This window comes from Grampus griseus, assembly GCF_964374135.1.
Source record: "Grampus griseus genome assembly, chromosome: 8".
Lineage (NCBI taxonomy): Eukaryota > Metazoa > Chordata > Mammalia > Artiodactyla > Delphinidae > Grampus > Grampus griseus.
The window spans coordinates 29,425,609-29,445,664 of NC_139002.1; the positions used below are offsets into that span (position 1 = coordinate 29,425,609).

The 20,056-nt window shown below is 38.9% G+C and overlaps 1 protein-coding gene across 2 annotated transcripts in view; it reads left to right on the forward strand.

The window, feature by feature from the left end:
• The window catches only part of PDGFD (platelet derived growth factor D), a 237,211-nt gene that overhangs the window by 107,005 nt on the left and 110,150 nt on the right, over window positions 1-20,056 (forward strand). The gene's annotated exons all lie outside the window — the stretch shown is intronic.

Sequence of the window (20,056 nt, forward strand, 5' to 3'; positions counted from 1 at the left end):
TCAAGATAAGGTAGGTTTTGCTGGATTTCTGTTGGGTTCTGCTTATTGTTGGCACTCAGAACTGAGAGGCAGCTCCATGCCATGCTTTGAATTAACATTGTAATTATAATATAATTATAGGCTTCTGACATAAAAAGAAGTGAAGTACTGATACATGCTTCAAGGTAGATGAGCCTTGAGAACGTTATGCTAAGTGAATGAAGCCAGACACAAAACGTTACACATTGTATGATTCTATTTAAATGAAATATCCAGAATACGAAAGTCCATAGAGACAAAACATGGATTGGTGGTTGCCAGAGGCTAGGAGGAGGGGGGAAGGTAGAACAACTACTTAATGTGTACAGGCTTTCCTTTCAGAGCAATGAAACTGTTTTGGAACTGGATAGAGGTGGTGGTTGCACCACATTGTGACTGTACTAATTGCCATTGAATCATTCTGTTAAAAATGGTTAATTTTATGCTATATGAATTTTACCCCAATAGAAAAGATTGTAAATTTTTTAAAAATGTTTTTGAAAAGTCAAAAAAAAAGCACATTGACTATGTGTATACTTTTACTATATTGATTACATTCTATAGATGAAACAGTAGTTTATACTATATAATATCTGGCAGGCATTTTAATTTGATAAATGTCAACAATAAGACTCTTTGAGAAACTGTGCAATCACTGATTTTTTTTTTTCCCCACGAATCACCATCATACTATTTAAGATTTTCACCTAGAATTTTTCCTGTCTGTCTGTGTTATCTCACTGTATAATTGCCCACCTTGAATTTTAAATCCTACGAGGAAACTCTGTATTCGTTTCTACTTAAGTTATTACTGTGATGTTGGAAACTTGCACTTGCAGTAACTCCCAAGGTAGAATCAGTTTTGCAAATCCATCTACATGCTGGTTTTCCTCATACACATCATTAATGAAGGTGTCAACTAGAAAGGTCACTAACAGCCATGACTGCAGCACCCCACTGATCATACTCACCCCACTGATTACAATGTGATATATTGCCTTTAATAATTGCCTTATCCTTGTTAACTAATTCTCAGTTCTTGTTGGGGGCCTTATGGTCAATACAATTAAAATTATTTTTTCTCTTTTCTTTTTTGTGGTTCGTGGGCCTCTAACCGTTGTGGCCTCTCCCATTGCAGAGCACAGGCTCCGGACGCGCAGGCTCAGCGGCCATGGCTCACGGGCCCAGCCGCTCCACGGCATGTGGGATCCTCCCGGACCGGGGCACGAACCCGCGTCCCCTGCATCGGCAGGCAGACTCTCAACCACTGCGCCACCAGGGAAGCCCTATTTTTCTCTTTTTATGGTAGTGGGATGCTATTGCCATACTGGCAGTACATGGGTATCAAACTTTCTTTGCTACTGTTGGACACTATCACTGGCAGCACTTCTGTTTAATTATTGTGGTAGCTAATGACAATGGTTTCTGAAATAACAGAGAGCTGAATTTTCATTGCTGGATCGCCCTGTACTGGTTCTTCCTTTCTCTGGCTGTAATCTGTAGACCGTTTCAGTGCTCATTAGTACCTTTTAAGGCCTGAGGAAATAACAAGGGCAAATTCAACTTGTGTTCATTTTGTCTGGCTAGCAGCCTGTTTTCAGTCTAAAAACGCTTTGAGGGTGAGGGTGATGATTATTGGTGGTGAATTAGAAGAATATATGGTTTATCCATCCCTATGAGCTAGCTCCCCCTAACATCAACACTGAAAGTTACAGATAGAACCTAGAGTTGGCAGAATGCCTGGTGTGATCCTCTCCCCCATGTTTCTCACCAGGGGTGGGCACTGCTGGAGATTTGGGAGGGAGAGCCATTTGTCTTCCAGAATTATTCCATACACTAAAGGACTTAGAGCACCCTGGACCTGGTGTTCTAAATGTCACTAGTTGCCAGGAGAGCCCAAAGTGCCCCACACCTTTGTGGGTACCTCCAAGTGGTACTCATCCACACCTTGTCACTTATGAGCAAACTGAGGCCCAGAGAGGTTTGGTGTCTTGCATAAAGGTACATGTCCAGTAAGTGGCAAAATTGGTGCTAGAATCAAAATGCCCACTTTCCTTATCCAGTTTTCCTGCTAAGGAACTCTCTCATGCTATAAAATGACTATTTCACATGCTCTCCCTACTTCTCAATCCTTTGACACTTCCTACCTTCATCTCACCATTAACTGGGGCCCTTGCTTCTTAATTCACCCTGAAAATAGAAGATAGAGGAGAACTGGCTCATCTTCACACCCTCAGATCTGCCCGCCTGCCTGTCTTTACACCTGTATGTTCTGCCCGCCTTCCCATCACAAGCTTTTGCTTGTGACTCAATTCCTCCCTTATGCTCAAGGACTGTACTCCTTGAGTTATCCTTGTTCTCTCTTGCTTCCTCAGTTTTTCTCTCCTACTGGATTATTCTCAACATATATACTCAGTTACCTTTCATAGGAAAAGAAATGCTCTCATGGCCCCTTCATCTACTATGGTGTTTCTTTGCTTCCCTGAAATAATTCTTCCCTAAGAGAACTGGCAGTACTTGCTCTCCCCACCTCCTCTGGCCCAATGGACTCAATAAGCTCCTCAGACTAAGCTTTCTTTACCCACCACACCCTCAAAGTCACTCTTCTTACCAATGACCTCCACCTTGCCACACCCAGCCATGAATTCTCAGCCCTCTTCCAAACCTCCCAGCAGTACTGAGCACAGTGACCACACCATTCTTCAGGAAACAGTTTCTTCATTTGGCTTCTTAGATGTGATTTTCTTTATTTTTCTCCTACCTTTCTTACTTTTTCTTAGGCCCCTTCACTGGTTCCACCTCCTCGGCTCAGCCTGTAGTTACTGGGCTTATCCAGGGCCCAGTCTTCAGCTCTTCTATTTTTAACAAAGCAACCAGAGAAGTGTTTAAAAAATAAACCAAATGTCTTCCCTTGTTTAAAAGCCCTTATGTGGCTTCCCATAACACCTAGAATGAAATCCAAACCTTTACTTAGACTGCAAGGCCTTGCATATCTAACCCCTTCTAGATTACTCCCTTATTCCACCCTAACCACTGATCTCCTTGCTCTTCTTTGATACTCCTAGTTTACTTCTGCCTTAGGACCTTTGCATTCCTTCTTCTGAAATGTTGTTCCTTTTTCTGAAATGCTCTCTGCCCAGACCTTCTGAGAGTTCCTCTCCCTCATCACCCAGGTTTCTCCTCAAATATCATCTCCTTGGAAAGACCTTCCCTGACTATTGTATCTAAAGTAGAATCCTCTCCTCTTTCATTGCTCTCTATTCCTTTATGGTACTTTATTCTTATTCGTAGAATGTATCTCTACTAGACATTATATATAGTTTATTTACTGTTATTGAGAGGTAATATGGTAGACTGATTAAATATTATACATAGATTCTGGATCCCAAACTCCTAGATGTAGACACTAACTCTGTGAACTGGACAACTTCCTTAACCTGTCTTTTCCTCTGAGTCCTAACCTTTAAAATGGAGATATTGTTTAGTACTTACATATTGTTATAAAGATAAAATGAGTTAAAATGCATGCTTAACAAAAATGAGTCACCTAGTGCTACGTAAATGATAGGTATTATCATTGTAATTTTTTATTATTGTTTGAAACTTCCATTGGACAATAAGCTTCAAGAGGACAACTACTTTGTCATTCTTGTGTACCACTATTTTTGTAACTCCTGAAGCAGTGACAGTACCTGGTGCATTGTTGGCTCTCAATATCTGGTTATTGAATGAACAAATGAATAACTTGCAGCTAATTGGACTTAGGTCTCAGCATACTCTCAAATCAGATTTGTATGATCTGAAAACAAGGTAGCTTTGAGAATGGCCTATAGCAAAGGATGGTCTTTCCAGAGCTATAAGTGACTTAGAATACTTGTAAAATAAAACACCCACATCTGCCTAGCTATCAGTTAAGGTTTTGGTGACCTTCCATTTAGGCTGGTTTCCATTTACATGGACACCATAGGGAGAACAAGAAGGTATAAAATGTTTGAGGTGAACTAGGAGACAGAAGAGTGAGTGATACGTTAAAAATATGAGCTTTGCAGGGCTTCCCTGGTGGCGCAGTGGTTGAGTCTGCCTGCTGATGCAGGGACCACGGGTTCGTGCCCCGGTCCAGGAAGATCCCACATGCCGCGGGGCGACTGTGCCCGTGAGCCATGGCCACTGAGCCTGCGCGTCCGGAGCCTGTGCTCTGCGACGGGAGAGGCCACAACAGTGGGAGGCCCGCGTACCGAAAAAAAAAAAAAAAAAAAAAAAGTGTGAGCTTTGCTCATTCAAGGAAGAAGGTAGAAGAAAAATAAATGAATGACAGAATAAGAATACGGTTCTAATGTTTAGCTTTACCTATTTGCTCCTATATTATTTTAAATGTTCTCGGGCAATCTATGCCTTAATATTTTCTATTTAGAGTGTATTTTTCTTTCTATCTAGTTGACCAAATTCCTCTGGGTCAGTAAGTTACCCTCAAGATGAAGACAGGGCCTCCTAGAATTTGAGCTGTTAAATGCTTGTGCTTTTTAGAGTATCAAGTAAAGTTATTAAAATACAACTAAATCTAATTTGGAAAATGTTCCTTTAAGAGAAATACTCCCAGATTTTCATTGATGAGACGTTACATATGGAATCCAGGAATCTGTAGTCCACTCAGAAATGTGTGCTGAATTTGTTCGTTTGTATCTTGGTAGACTGAAATAACTCAGTGCTTCTTAGGCACTATCAAAACTATAGCAGATTTACCTTGCCTATGCACTAGTACCCTTGTGGCCAACTATAAATGAATGTAATGAGCATAATGCATTTAATCTGACCCCCTCACCTGTTCTTCATGGCATCTCAAAGGATACTGATCACTAACCTATTCTCTGAACTTCCTGTAGGACTTAAACCCATTCATTTGGTTGGCTGCCAAGTTTTTTAGACCTCACAAAACTATGGAAAGTTATAGTGCAATTTGAAACTTCCACATGCCTTTACAGCACTTAGCTACAACCTGAAATAATGTTTAGAATGTTTTTCAAAAGGAGAAAGCATTTAATAGTGTCTACTCACCTTTCTTTGGAGATTTTGCTAAATCACTTTTTAAAAATTAATTAACCTGAATCACTGAGAATAGTTGGATAACATGGAAAAGTTTTTGCATTTTTCATAAAACTTAAACAGATTTTTTAGTTATTGTACACTTAGAGAAAAAAGAGCAAACACTGTTTTAGTTTCTTGTATTAATGAAGACACTTTCAGACCAGACACTTAAGAATTATTATGTAGTGAGGTTCTGACAGTAGAAGCCTTGCCATATGGGCACATAAACTCCTATAGCTTATGGAATATCAATGAGATTGTTTTCTCTCAGTTACTGCTTTGGAGGCCAAGTGATGGCAGTTGGCAGTTTTTGAACAGAGAATATCTTTGTTTCTGTTTTACTCTAACTGCCCATCTGTTGCTTTAACTTTATGCAATTATTTCTGACAGAATGAAGCTTAAAATACTTGTTCCAGTATATTTATGTAAATTTGTTCTTAATATTATTCATTTCTAAATTCTTGATAATATGGGCTAGAAGGGAAGTTATTAAACATTGAAGTTATTAAACAACTGAATCAGTTCAACTGATAAAAGTTGCCTTCTATATGTTTCTGATGTTCCATTGATGCCATTAACTTCTCTGTGCTACCCTCCCTCAATTCTACAAAAGCTACCCTCATCACAGGTTGTATTGTCCTTCTATTGGCAAAGGTAAAGGTCTCACTTTGCCATTTTGCTTTTCTTCAAATTATTTGGTACACTGGATGTTAGTGGATAGCCTATTTTTCCTTAAAACCTTCTCAGACCTCTGCTTCCATGGCAACATCATAATCTAGTCATATCTTCCTCTTCTTACTTCCTAGCCCCCCAACACTGTACAGCTTCCTACCGAAGAATACTGGGCCCTCCATGTTTCATCCACTCCTCAGCCAGATACTCAGCAAAGCTTCTTCTTCTAGGTATCATCTGCAGGTTATAAGGACAACTCTTTATCAAAAACTTGCTTGTCTTTTACTGCTCCCCATTGTACAGACCTACCTTACATCCCGTTCATTGCATCTTGACAGTTTAAAATAAACATGAAGGTAACATCATTATTTATTTGTGTTTCTTTCTGAAGTTTTTTCTGCTCCTTTGTTCAAATATTCCCTTAAAAACTCAAAACCTTGGATTTACTTTGAAACTTAGATTTAGACTATCACTATCCTTACTCTAAGTGTAAAAAGTAGTTTAGTTTTGTTCTTTCAGTGCTTTTTCAGGATAACCTAAATTCATAGATAATTTAAATATTTATTTTGATTATCTCATGCCTCCATATTCTGATGTGAATTTCTACTCATTTTATTTTTTTAGTTGCAAGGAGTATTGAAAATTAAAGAAGTTTCATGGACTTCAGTTAGAAAGAAATCATAAGTTTTTTTTCATTAAATTCTTTTAACATTTCTTTTTAAAATGTGATTTTCATATAATTTTTAAATGATTAACTTTCCAGTCCAGAAATATTTGATGCATGAGTTTAAATTAGGTTATTTCTCCTATACAAAATAGATTAGGAAATTCTACTTTGATCATTTGGACATATATTGATAACATGGAACATTGGTCATTCAGGCCTATTAAAAGTGCAGCGTGTTTGGAGGTGCCCACAGCATGCTTATGTGCTTGAAATGAAAACTCTACTTCCAACACTTATAGGATAACCAACTTTTCTGGTTTACCTGAGACTGAGGGAGTTGCCAGCATGCTGAGCTATCAGTTTTAAAATGAAGACAGTCCCAGATAAACTGGGGTGATTTGGCTACTGCAAGTACTAGTTAAATTGCTCTCAGTGTGGAACAACTGGCAACTTTACCAGATTAAAAGCATGTTAAGGGTTTGTTTCTTGAATCACTTACACTTAAATCTATGCATATAAATATTAGCCATGCAGTTAACCCAAACCTATTTATTCTAATTATACAAAGATAATCTTACTCTCTAGATATGATTTAGTTTTACCTTACGTATTTTAATATAAAAACTGAGTTAAATTAAAAGCCACACTTCCCTGTGTCAGCTTATTAATAACAATGGAACTTTGTCTATTTTTTTATTCAAATAATCTGTATTTATTAAGCAGATACTGTTTGCCTCACATAAAATACTAAAAATTAAAGCTATAATTATGAACAAGGTTATAATCCCAGCACTTATTAGATTTTTGTTAGTAATTTTGGGCCCCATTCTAGGTTTTCTAAATGCACAAACATTTATTTAATTGCCTTCTGGTTGGTATCTCACTGTCCATGAGATCCCCTGTTCTTTTATTCCCTGGAGTTTAAGTATGTGACAAATGTTCCACCAAATTAACTCATCTCTGGGTGTTAATTTCTTCTGCTTGTGTTGCTGGTTGTTCATCAATTGTATAAGCCCCCAATCTTTTTGAGAGAAGTATTTGTGTACAGTGGCTGAACGATGCTCCAAGATTAAGCCCATAATAGGAAGCTAGTAGAGCACAGTGCCACTGTGGGTCAAGGCAGAAACAGACCACACACTTCACCTTCAAGTTTAACCTGAGAATCAGCTGTATGCTAACTCTGGTTATGTTAGTTGGGTCATCTCAAAGGGACCCTAAATGATTCATCTTTAAGGAGGTGCCAGATTCTCCTGTATGCCTGGCTGCATCTCAGAGTACTAGTTGAGCAACATAAGACTCTTCCTGCATAAAGGAAATACAGCCTGTAAAATGGTGCCTGACATACAGTAGGTGTTCAGTAAAATTTTGTCCAATAGGTCCTGCCCTGTTGTAATTAGCATCTCAAATGGGAAGCAGGAGTTCATTCCCCTGAACTCGTATAATGTATTTCATGATTCAGCACTGAATTAAATATTATTTCTGAATTATTTACTTTGTATTTTTTCTAGTTCCTCTAACTGGACTTTTAAAATTTTTAAACGCTAAGAATATAACTTACATTTCCTTTGTCTCTCTGAATGACATAGGTCAATGACAAGACTCTTGAAAAAGTATATTGGATTTTTAGTGACATCAGTGAATGCAAAACACTGATACATTTTGGCCGATAAACTAATTGAATCCCTAAACATGACATGAGTGTGGAAAGGAGAATAGGTGAATTAATGTAATTTTAAATTAATTTTTCTCTTCATCTCAAGGGGTCCTTGTAAATGAAGTGCCGTTAGAGTAAGATTTTAGAGTGGTGATTGATGTTGTAGGGTAAGAATTTGATGGATATAAGTGATTATATTACCTAGAATATGCTTGTGTTGGTAGTTCTCGTCTATTTTATTTGGACACAGCAGCAATATGTCAACAATACGAAAACATACACTTCACTCTAATCTGGAGCACAATCCATGTTACCTCCTATGGACTTTAACATAGGAGGAAATTACCTTGTGATTTTTCTAATGATGTTCTTTTTTTTTTTTTTTTTACATCTTTATTGGAGTATAATTGCTTTACAATGGTGTGTTACTTTCTGCTTTATAACAAAGTGAATCAGTTATACATATGTTCCCATATCTCTTCCTTCTTGCCTCTCCATCCCTCCCACCCTCCCTATCCCACCCCTCTAGGTGGTAACAAAACACCGAGCTGATCTCCCTGTGCTATGGGGCTGCTTCCCACTAGCTATCTACCTTACGTTTGGTAGCGTATATATGTCCATGCCACTCTCTCGCTTTGTCACAGCTTACCCTTACCCCTCGCAATTTTCTCAAGTCCATTCTCTAGTAGGTCTGTGTCTTTATTGCTGTCTTACCCCTAGGTTCTTCATGACATTTCTTTTTTCTTAAATTCCATATATATGTGTTAGCATACGGTATTTGTCTATCTCTTTCTAACTTACTTCACTCTGTATGACAGACTCTAGGTCCATCCACCTCATTACAAATAGCTCAAATTCGTTTCTTTTTATGGCTGAGTAATATTCCATTGTATATATGTGCCACATCTTCTTTATCCATTCATCTGATGATAGACACTTAGGTTGTTTCAATCACTGGGCTATTGTAAATAGAGCTACAATGAATATTTTGGTACATGACTCTTTTTGAATTATGGTTTTCTCAGGGTATATGCCCAGCAGTTGCATTGCTGGCTCATATGGTAGTACTATTTGTAGTTTTTTAAGGAACCTCCATACTGTTCTCAATAGTGGCTGAACCAATTCACATTCCCACCAGTAGTGTAAGAGTGTTCCCTGTTCTCCACACCCTCTCCAGCATTTTATTGTTTCTAGATTTTTTGATGATGGCCATTCTGACCATTGTGAGATGATACCTCATTGTAGTTTTGATTTGCATTTCTCTAATGATTAATGATGTTGAGCATTCTTTCATGTGTTTGTTGGCAATCTGTATATCTTTTTTGGAGAAATGTCTATTTAGGTCTTCTGCCCATTTTTGGATTGGGTTATTTGTTTTTTTGTTATTGAGCTGGATGAGCGGCTTATAAATTTTAGAGATTAATCCTTGGCCAGTTGCTTCATTTGCAAATATTTTCTCCCATTCTGAGGGTTGCCTTTTGGTCTTGTTTATGGTTTCCTTTGCTGTGCAAAAGCTTTTAAGTTTCATTAGGTCCCATTTGTTTATTTTTGTTTTTATTTCCATTTCTCTAGAAGGTGGGTCAAAAAGGATCTTGCTGTGATTTATGTCATCGAGTGTTCTTCCTATGTTTTCCTCTAAGAGTTTGATAATTTCTGGCCTTACATTTAGGTCTTTAATCCATTTTGAGCTTATTTTTGTGTATGGTGTTAGGGAGTGTTCTAATCTCATACTTTTACATGTACCTGTCCAGTTTTCCCAGCACCACTTATTGAAGAGGCTGTCCTTTCTCCACCATACATTACTGCCTCCTTTATCAAAGGTAAGGTGACCATATGTGCGTGGGTTTATCTCTAGGCTTTCTATCCTGTTCCATTGATCTATCTTTCTGTTTTTGTGCCAGTACCATACCGTCTTGATTACTGTAGCTTTGTAGTATAGTCTGAAGTCAGGGAGCCTGATTCCTCCAGCCCCATTTTTCATTCTCAAGATTGCTTTGGTATTCAGGGTCTTTTGTGTTTCCATACAAATTGTGAAATTTTTTGTTCTAGTTCTGTGAAAAATGCCAGTGGTAGTTTGATAGGGATTGCATTGAACCTGTAGATTGCTTTGGGTAGTAGAGTCATTTTCATAGTGTTGATTCTTCCAATCCAAGAACATGGTATATCTCTCCATCTATTTGTATCATCTTTAATTTCTTTCATCAGTGTCTTATAGTTTTTTGCATACAGGTCTTTTGTCTCCCTAGGTAGGTTTATTCCTAGGTATTTTATTCTTTTTGTTGCAATGGTAAATGGGAGTGTTTTCTTGATTTCACTTTCAGATTTTTCATCATTAGTGTATAGGAATGCCAGAGATTTCTGTGCATTAATTTTGTATCCTGCTACTTTACCAAATTCATTGATTAGCTCTAGTAGTTTTCCGGTAGCATCTTTAGGATTCTCTATGTATAGTATCATGTCATCTGCAAACAGTGACAGCTTTACTTCTTCTTTTCCGATTTGGATTCCTTTTATTTCCTTTTCTTCTCTGATTGCTGTGGCTAAAACTTCCCAAACTATGTTGCATAAGAGTGGTGAGAGTGGGCAACCTTGTCTTGTTCCTGATCTTAGTGGAAATGCTTTCAGTTTTTCACCATTGAGGACAATGTTGGCTGTGGGTTTATCATATATGGCCTTTATTATGTTGAGGAAAGTTCCCTGTATGCCTACTTTCTGCAGGGTTTTTGTCATAAATGGGTGTTGAATTTTGTCGAAAGCTTTCTCTGCATCTATTGAGATGATCATATGTTTTTTCTCCTTCAGTTTCTTAATACAGTGTATCACGTTGATTGATTTGTGTATATTGACGAGTCCTTGCATTCCTGGAATAAACCACACTTGATCATGGTGTATGATCCGTTTAATGTGCTGTTGGATTCTGTTTGCTAGTATTTTGTTGAGGATTTTTGCATCTATATTAATCAGTGATATTGGCCTGTAATTTTCTTTCTTTGTGACATCCTTGTCTGGTTTTGGTATCAAGGTGATGGTGGCCTCGTAGAATGAGTTTGGGAGTGTTCTGCCCTCTGCTATACTTTGGAAGAGTTTGAGAAGGATAGGTGTTAGCTCTTCTCTAAATGTTTGATAGAATTCGCCTGTGAAGCCATCTGGTCCTGGGCTTTTGTTTGTTGGAAGATTTTTAATCACAGTTTCAATTTCAGTGCTTGTGATTGGTCTGTTCATATTTTCTATATCTTCCTGGTTCAGTCTTGGCAGGTTGTGCATTCCTAAGAATTTGTCCATTTCTTCCATGTTGTCCATTTTATTGGCATAGAGTTACTTGTAGTAATCTCTCATGATCCTTTGTATTTCTGCAGTGTCAGTTGTTACTTCTCCTTTTTCTTTTCTAATTCTGATGAACTGAGTCTTCTCCATTTTTTTATTGATAAGCCTGGCTAATGGTTTATCAATTTTGTTTATCTTCTCAAAGAACCAGCTTTTAGTTTTATTGATCTTTGCTATCATTTCCTTCATTTCTTTTTCATTTATTTCTGATCTGATCTTTATGATTTCTTTCCTTCTGCTAACTTTGGGTTGTTTTTCTTCTTTCTCTAATTGATTTAGGTGTAAGGTTAGGTTGTTTTCTCGAGATGTTTCCTGTTTCTTTTTTTTTTTTTGGTATGCGGGCCCCTCACTGTTGTGGCCTCTCCCGTTGTGGAGCACAGGCTCCGGACGCACAGGCTCAGCGGCCATGGCTCACGGGCCCAGCTGCTCCATGGCATGTGGGATCCTCCCGGACCGGGGCATGAACCCGTGTCCCCTGCATCGGCAGGCGGACTCTCAACCACTGCGCCACCAGGGAAGCCCTCCTGTTTCTTAAGGTAGGATTGTATTGCTATAAATTTCCCTCTTAGAACTGCTTTTGCTGCATTGCATAGGTTTTGGGTCATTGTGTCTCTATTGTCATTTGTTTCTAGGTATTTTTTTATTTCCTCTTTGATTTCTTCAGTGATCACTTTGTTATTAAGTAGTGTATTGTTTAGCCTGCATGTGTTTGTATTTTTTACAGATCTTTTCCTGTATTTGATATCTAGTCTCATAGCGTTGTGGTCGGAAAAGATACTTGATACAATTTCAATTTTGTTAAATTTACCAAGGCTTGATTTGTGACCCAAGATATGATCTATCCTGGAGAATGTTCCATTAGCACTTGAGAAAAATGTGTATTCTGTTCTTTTTGGATGGAGTGTCCTATAAATATCAATTAAATCCATCTTGTTTAATGTATCATTTAAAGCTGTCTTTCCTTACTTATTTTCATTTTGGATGACCTGTCCATTGGTGAAAGTGGGGTATTAAAGTCCCCTACTATGATTGTGTTACTGTCTATTTCCCCTTTTACGGCTGTTAGTATTTGCCTTATGTATTGAGGTGCTCCTATGTTGGGTGCATAAATATTTACAATTGTTATATCCTCTTCTTGGATCAATTCCTTGATCATTATGTAGTGTCCTTCTTTGTCTCTTCTAATAGTCTTTATTTTAAAGTCTATGTTGTCTGATATGAGAATTGCTACTCCAGCTTTCTTTTGGTTTCCATTTGCATGGAATATCTTTTTCCATCCCCTTACTTTCAGTCTGTATGTGTCTCTAGGTCTGAAGTGGGTCTCTTGTAGACAGCATATATATGGGTCTTGTTTTTGTATCCATTCAGCCAATCTGTGTCTTTTGGTGGGAACATTTAGTCCATTTACATTTAAGGTAATTATCAATATGTATGTTCTTATTCCCATTTTCTTAATTGTTTTGGGTTCATTATTGTTGATCTTTTCCTTCTCTTGTGTTGCTTGCCTAGAGAAGTTCCTTTAGCATTTGTTTCAGAGCTGGTTTGGTGGTGCTGAACTCTCTCAGCTTTTGCTTGTCTGTAAAGGTTTTAATTTCTCCATCAAATCTGAATGAGATCCTTGCTGGGTAGAGTAATCTAGGCTGCTGGTTTTTCTCCTTCGTCACTTTAAATATGTCCTGCCAGTCCCTTCTGGCTTGCAGAGTTTCTGCTGAAAGATCAGCTGTTAACCTTATGGGGATTCCCTTGTATGTTATTTGTTGCTTTTCCCTTGCTGCTTTTAATATTTTTTCTTTGTATTTAATTTTTGATAGTTTAATTAATATGTGTCTTGGTGTATTTCTCCTTGGATTTATCCTGTATGGGACTCTCTGTGCTTCCTGGACTTGATTAACTATTTCCTTTCCATATTAGGGAAGTTTTCAACTATAATCTCTTCAAATATTTTCTCAGTCCCTTTCTTTTTCTCTTCTTCTTCTGGAACCCCTATAATTCAAATGTTGGTGCGTTTAATGTTGTCCCAGAGGTCTCTGAGACCGTCCTCAGTTCTTTTCATTCTTTTTCCTTTATTCTGCTCTGCAGTAGTTATTTCCACTATTTTATCTTCCAGGTCACTTATCCGTTCTTCTGCCTCAGTTATTCTCCTATTGATCCCATCCAGAGTATTTTTCATTTAATTTATTGTGTTGTTCATCATTGCTTGTTTCATCTTTAGTTCTTTTAGGTCCTTGTTAAATGTTTCTTGCATTTTGTCTATTGTATTTCCAAGATTTTGGATCATCTTTACTATCATTATTCTGAACTCTTTTTCAGGTAGTCTGCCTATTTCTTCTTCATTTGTTAGGTCTGGTTGGTTTTTATCTTGCTCTTTCGTCTGCTGTGTTTTTCTGTCTTCTCATTTTGCTTATCTTACTGTGTTTGGGGTCTCCTTTTTGCAGGCTGTAGGTTCGTAGTTTCCGTTGTTTTTGGTGTCTGTCCCCAGTGGGTAAAGTTGGTTCAGTGGGTTGTGTAGGCTTCCTGGTGGAGGGGACTAGTCCCTGTGTTCTGGTGGATGAGGCTGGATCTTGTCTTTCTGGTGGGCAGGTCCATGTCTGGTGGTGTGTTCTGGGGTGTCTGTAGACTTATTATGATTTTAGACAGCCTCTCTTCTAATGGGTGGGTTTGTGTTCCTGTCTTGCTAGTTGTTTGGCATAGGGTGTCCAGTGCTGTAGCTTGCTGGTCGTTGAGTGAAGCTGGGTGCTGGTGTTGAGATGGAGATCTCTGGCAGATTTTCGCTGTTTGATATTATGTGGAGCTGGGCGGTCTCTTGTGGACCAGTGTCCTGAAGTTGGCTCTCCCACCTCAGAGGCACAGCACTGACTCCTGGCTGCAGCACGAAGAGGCTTTCATCCACACGGCTCAGAATAAAAGGGAGCAAAAGTAGAAAGAAAGAAAGAAAGAAAGAAAGAAAGAAAGAAAGAAAGAAAGAAAGAAAGAAAGAAAGAAAGAAAGAAAGAAAGAAAGAAAGGAAGGAAGGAAGGAAGGAAGGAAGGAAGGAAGGGAGAAGGGAAGAAGGGAGGGAGGGAGAAGGAGAAGGGGGAGGGAGGGAGGGAGGGAGGGAAGGAAGGAAGGAAAGAAAGAAAGAAGATAAAATAAAATAAAGTAAGATAAAATAAAATAAATATATTAAAATAAAAATAATTTTTAAGAAAAAAAATTTTAAAGAAAACAAACAAAAAAAACGGATGGATAGAACCCTAGGACAAATGGTGAAAGCCAAGCTATACAGACAAAATCTCACACAGAAGCATACACATACACACTCACAAAAAGAGAAAAAGGGGAAAAAATCATAAATCTTGCTCTCAAAGTCCACCTCCTTAATTTGGGATGATTCTTTGTCTATTCATGTATTCCACAGATGCAGGATACATCAAGTTAATTGTAGAGCTTTAATCCGCTGCTTCTGAGGCTGCTGGGAGGGATTTCTCTTTCTCTTCTTTGTTCTCACAGCTCCAGGGGCTCAGCTTTGGATTTGGCCCCGCCTCTGCATGTAGGTCGCCGGAGGGCGTCTGTTCTTCGCTCAGACAGGACGGGGTTAAAGGAGCAGCTGCTTCGGGGGCTCTGGCTCACTCAGGCGGGGCGGCCGGAGGGGTACGGAGTGCCGGGCGAGCCTGCGGCGGCAGAGGCCGGCGTGACGTTGCACCAGCCTGAGGCGCGCTGTGCGTTCTCCCGGGGAAGTTGTCCTTGGATCCCGGGACCCTGGCAGTGGCGGGCTGCACAGCCTCCCCGGAAGGGAGGTGTGGATAGTGACCTGTACTCACACACAGGCTTCTTGGTGGTGGCGGCAGCAGCAGCCTTAGCGTCTCATACCTGTCTCTGGGGTCCGCGCTTTTAGCCGTGGCTCGCGCCAGTCTCTGGAGCTCCTTTAATCCCCTCTCCTCGCGCACCAGGAGGAGAGGGGATTTAAGCAGCGCTGTTAATCCCCTCTCCTCGCGCACCAGGAAACAAAAAGGGAAAAAAAAGTCTCTTCCCTCTTTGGCAGGTCCAGACTTTTCCCCGGACTGCCTCCCGGCTAGCCGTGGTGCACTAACCCCCTGCAGGCTGTGTTCACGCCGCCAACCCCAGTCCTCTCCCTGCGATCTGACCGAAGCCGAAGCCTCAGCTCCCAGCCCTGCCCGCCCCGGCGGGTGAGCAGACAAGCCTCTCGGCACCGATCCTCTGTGCGGGAATCTCTCCACTTTGCCCTGCGCACACCTGTTGCTGTGTTCTCCTCCGCGGCTTCGAAGCTTTCCCCCTCCTCCACCCGCAGTCTCCGCCCGCGAAGGGGCTTCCTAGTGTGTGGAAAGCTTTCCTCCTTGACAGCTCCCTCCCACTGGTGCAGGTCCCGTCCCTATCCTTTTGTCTCTGTTTTTTCTTTTTTCTTTTGCCCTACCCAGGTACGTGGGGACTTTCTTGCCTTCTGGGAGGTCTGAGGTCTTCTGCTAGCGTTCAGTAGGTGTTCCGTAGGAGTTGTTCCACGTGTAGATGTATTCATGGTGTATCTGTGGGGAAGAAGGTGATCTCTGCGTCTTACTCTTCTGCCATCTTCCCCTATAGGATCTCTAATGATGTTTTGAAAATAAACCTTACTCATTAGAATATAGAAAAGCTGGATTCATAAAAGTCTTTCTCCAAAGGAGGAGAAGGAGGAGGAGGGGGATAAGGAAGAAGGATCAGCAATCATCAAAACATTCAGTGCAGTAACAAGAGACAAAACAGCCCCAGATGTGCCCATCTCCATAGGATTGCCTGTTAAGTATACAGAGGGCAGCAGGACCTTGAACCCCATTTTTCTGATAACAGACCCTTAGAAGTTCTGAGATTCTAAAGGATGGACCCACATATGCAAATAAGCTGGGGTTCAAAAGCAAGTTTGACTCAGGCTCTAAAGTGAAAATATTTTCATTTTTAGATAACTTGCCAATGGTGGATGAAGTATTATGGAAATGTAGCCAATCCTCGATCTCAGCCCAGTCCCTACCTACTTTATGAAACTGTACTTAAACCAAGAGATAATTAGTTAAAAGCAACTCAGATTTCTGTGTGTGGTGGTGGGGGGTTCCCCTTTTCCTCCTTTACTTCTCTTTACCTTTGTTCCTCTTCTTTGGTCTTCCAGGCTCTTGTTTATCTCAGAGAATAACTATAAATGTTAGGGTTGATTAATATCTTCATCAGCAGTTTCCTGGTGTGAATCCCAGATGACTCTCATTATTTATTCAAGTGTTTCTTTTTTTTTTTTTTTTTTTTTTTTGCGGTACGTGGGCCTCTCACTGTTGTGGCCTCTCCCGTCGCGGAGCACAGGCTCTGGACGCACAGGCTCAGCGGCCATGGCTCATGGGCCCAGCCACTCCACGACATGTGGGATCCTCCCGGACCAGGGCACGAACTCGCGTCCCCTGTATCGGCAGACGGACTCTCAACCACTGCGCCACCAGGGAAGCCCTACTGAAGTGTTTCTTTATGGAGTGTTGGATGTCAGCAAATGACTGTCTGAAAGAAGTACAACGTTTTCTTAAAAAAGGCAACATTTAATACCCGCAGTGAAGATGAAGTCATACATTTAGATATCCATTTGCCTTTTTCTCTTGGGGGAGTGGATTTTCTTCTAGAAGCAAGAGAAATTTTATGACCTGGTAGTTTAAGAAAGAAGTTAGGATTATATATATGCTCTACTAATCTCAAATATTATCAGTCTTCCAGTTTAACTGTGGCAGAATGCATTGCTTTAACCTTCAAATGCATGCTTATTAACAAAGTGATTTTCTTTTAAGTAAGATGGGTATTTCAGTGGGCGTTGGTGAAAGCAAAGTCTTGATGGAATTTTAAAATGGCTTGTTATTTTAAACAAGTTATGTCTATTTCATCATGTGGTCTACTTTATCATGATTTCTAAGGGAAGAAAGAAAATGAAGAACTGTTCTTCATTTTTCAGGTAGTAAATTCCCAAGAGTAGATACTTGTAAGTTGTATATTAGCAACCTGAACTTTAGGAGGAGAATATGGTTCATTGTTTGTTTTTTCTAGCATCAGTGATGGTCATTTTAGACATATTGAAAGTACATTTTACTGGCTTGCTTATGTATTTAAAAAATAACTCCCCAGTTAAAATTTATGCCTTCATTTGCACTAACATAGTACTGATTACATGTCTACCTTGTTTGTTCTTAGCTGATCACAAGACTGTCTCCTACCTCTACACAAAGCTGTAATCACCTTGAGGTCTAGAACTGTACCTTATTCATTTTCATGCTTATAAAAACCTGGCTCAGTGCATGTTTCATGGATGTTCAATAAATAATTGCTGAGTGTATTCTGATTACTGCTGCTCTGTTTCCATTTTTACTGGTAGTGTTTTGGTAGTCTTCATAAAATGAAACTTTGAAACAGTTTTGTGCCAGTATCTAGAATTAAAATGGGTCATGTCAAGAAGGTTACATATTAGAAAGAGCGTGGCATTTGAAATCAGAAAGACTTGAATCAGGCAATCTGGGAAGTCAGGGCCTTTCAAATTGTGGATCAGGAGACCTTGGGTACAGTTAGTGGGGCATGTCTAAAATATTTTTTAAATAATAAAATATAACATTTTAAAGAAATAGGCTAGGAAAGGATAAAACATTTCATATTACTTCAAGAATCTTTTTGTTTCAAAGACAGATGTTTGTGTGCTTTTGCCTGTGTGTGTGTGATGTAAAACTTGGTCACAATTTAAAATGCAGATTGTTGCCAAAAAAAGTTTAAAAAACAGTAAGCTTTGGATATTTGAATGTTTCATAATAGTTCTGAGCCTTGAATTTCTTATCTGTAAAATACAGTCAAATGATAACTCTTTTGAAGGTCTATTCTGAAGACTAATGATAGTAGTATATGTAAAATATTTTACATAGTACCTGATTTACATAGGAGACATGCAAAAGATGCTGCCTTTTACTAAAACTAATCCATTTAAAAGTTAATTGATTAAGATCTATTCAGGTGTACACAGGACTGAGTTAAGACTTTAAATCCATACAACTAATTTTCAAAATACTTTCTGATTTGAAAAACAATGATCTTAAAAAAATTAATCAGCAAGGACATTGCTTAATTAATTCACTCTGTTTATTGATTTTTCTTTGAGATCACTGCTTTTCAATTCAACAGAAGTATTTTTATTTACCAATCCATCTACTCAAGTAATATATTTAGAAGCTGGAATATATCCAAAGGAACATGACAGAAATTTTTAGGTGAGTCCAAACTTCTCCAATGAGGAGCAGTTATAGAATCTGGTGAAAGCCTACAAAAGAGACTTATTTCAGATGACATTGATTTCATATATTAAAAGGATTGTTGTGTGCCAGAGAAAGTAAGTGTGTTCTTGAAAAAAGGAACTATGAAGACCAACATTTTGGAAGTTATGGAATAATAGAGTTCAACTCAAAATAAGAAACAAAGAATTATACCTAAGTCTGGTCCTGAAACATCATAGCTACATTAGAAGTGATGTTTCTCTGAGAAGGGTGAGTGAGTGTGGTGGGATTTGATATCATGCACACTGTCTTTTTAGTTTAAAAATTTGGTGATTTTTGATTGGCTTTTATGGGTTAGAAATCCTGATACACCATATACTGAAACTTTATGTTGAGCAACCCCGTGTGACATATGCATATGAGATATGTTTTTTGTATAAATGGACCTGAAAGCTCAGTTCAGCAGAAAACACTGAGGAGTTTGCTAATTTTTATCCGTGAAGGAATCCATGCATTTATCAGGTCAGTTCCCATCTTTCACAGGCATTTAACTGCTTATCCCTGGCTTTACTCTGAATTTCTTCCTTCATTTCGTCAATTACTTTTGTCTTTAGTACTTAATTAGAAACAAAAGGAGAAAAGAAGTCTATCTATTGGTCATTTTTAGCAACTCTACTGGATGTAAGCCCTGGTACAAATGTAGACAAGGTTTGGGCAATGATATGAGCATAAGAACACCTATAAAGAAGAAGAATACTGGGAGGCGAACTGATGATGTCTGGAAGGGGAGAGGAGACTCTATACAAAATGATGATTAGTCATACCTAGAAGCCGACCAAGAAAGGGAGACCTACAGGGGAGGATTTTTTTTTTTTTTTCTGTAGCCTTTGGAAAGGCTTTGGGTGGCTTTAGATCTTGTTGGGGAAACGTAAAGGATATCCTCGTTCATAATGTAGTCTTAGTAGCTGAAAATGACTCTCCCCTCTGAAACAGTTTATAGACGAGAAATTGAGTTGTACTATATGTAAGCTGATTTGCCTAGTTAATATAGAGCTAAAATCAGAACATATATTATTTGACTTTGAATCCTGTATTCTAATACTAGTCCTGATGGATTACTGCCCTGAAACATTTTCTCTGAGTCTGATGGCCTCAGGCAGCTGAACCTTGTCTCTTAGGGTTTTAGCTGTGGATTGTAATTACGTCAGGAATCTTCTATTTCTCACTATCAGTAGTAATGGAGAGTAGCTTTGTCAGAATGGACCATAGAGCTGAATGAGGCCTTAGAGATCTCATTCAGAAATTTTCAAACGTTATTTTAAAGTGAAACACTTTGTTCAAACAATATTTATGTAATAACAGTTTAATGTATAAAACAGACCAGAAAGAGGA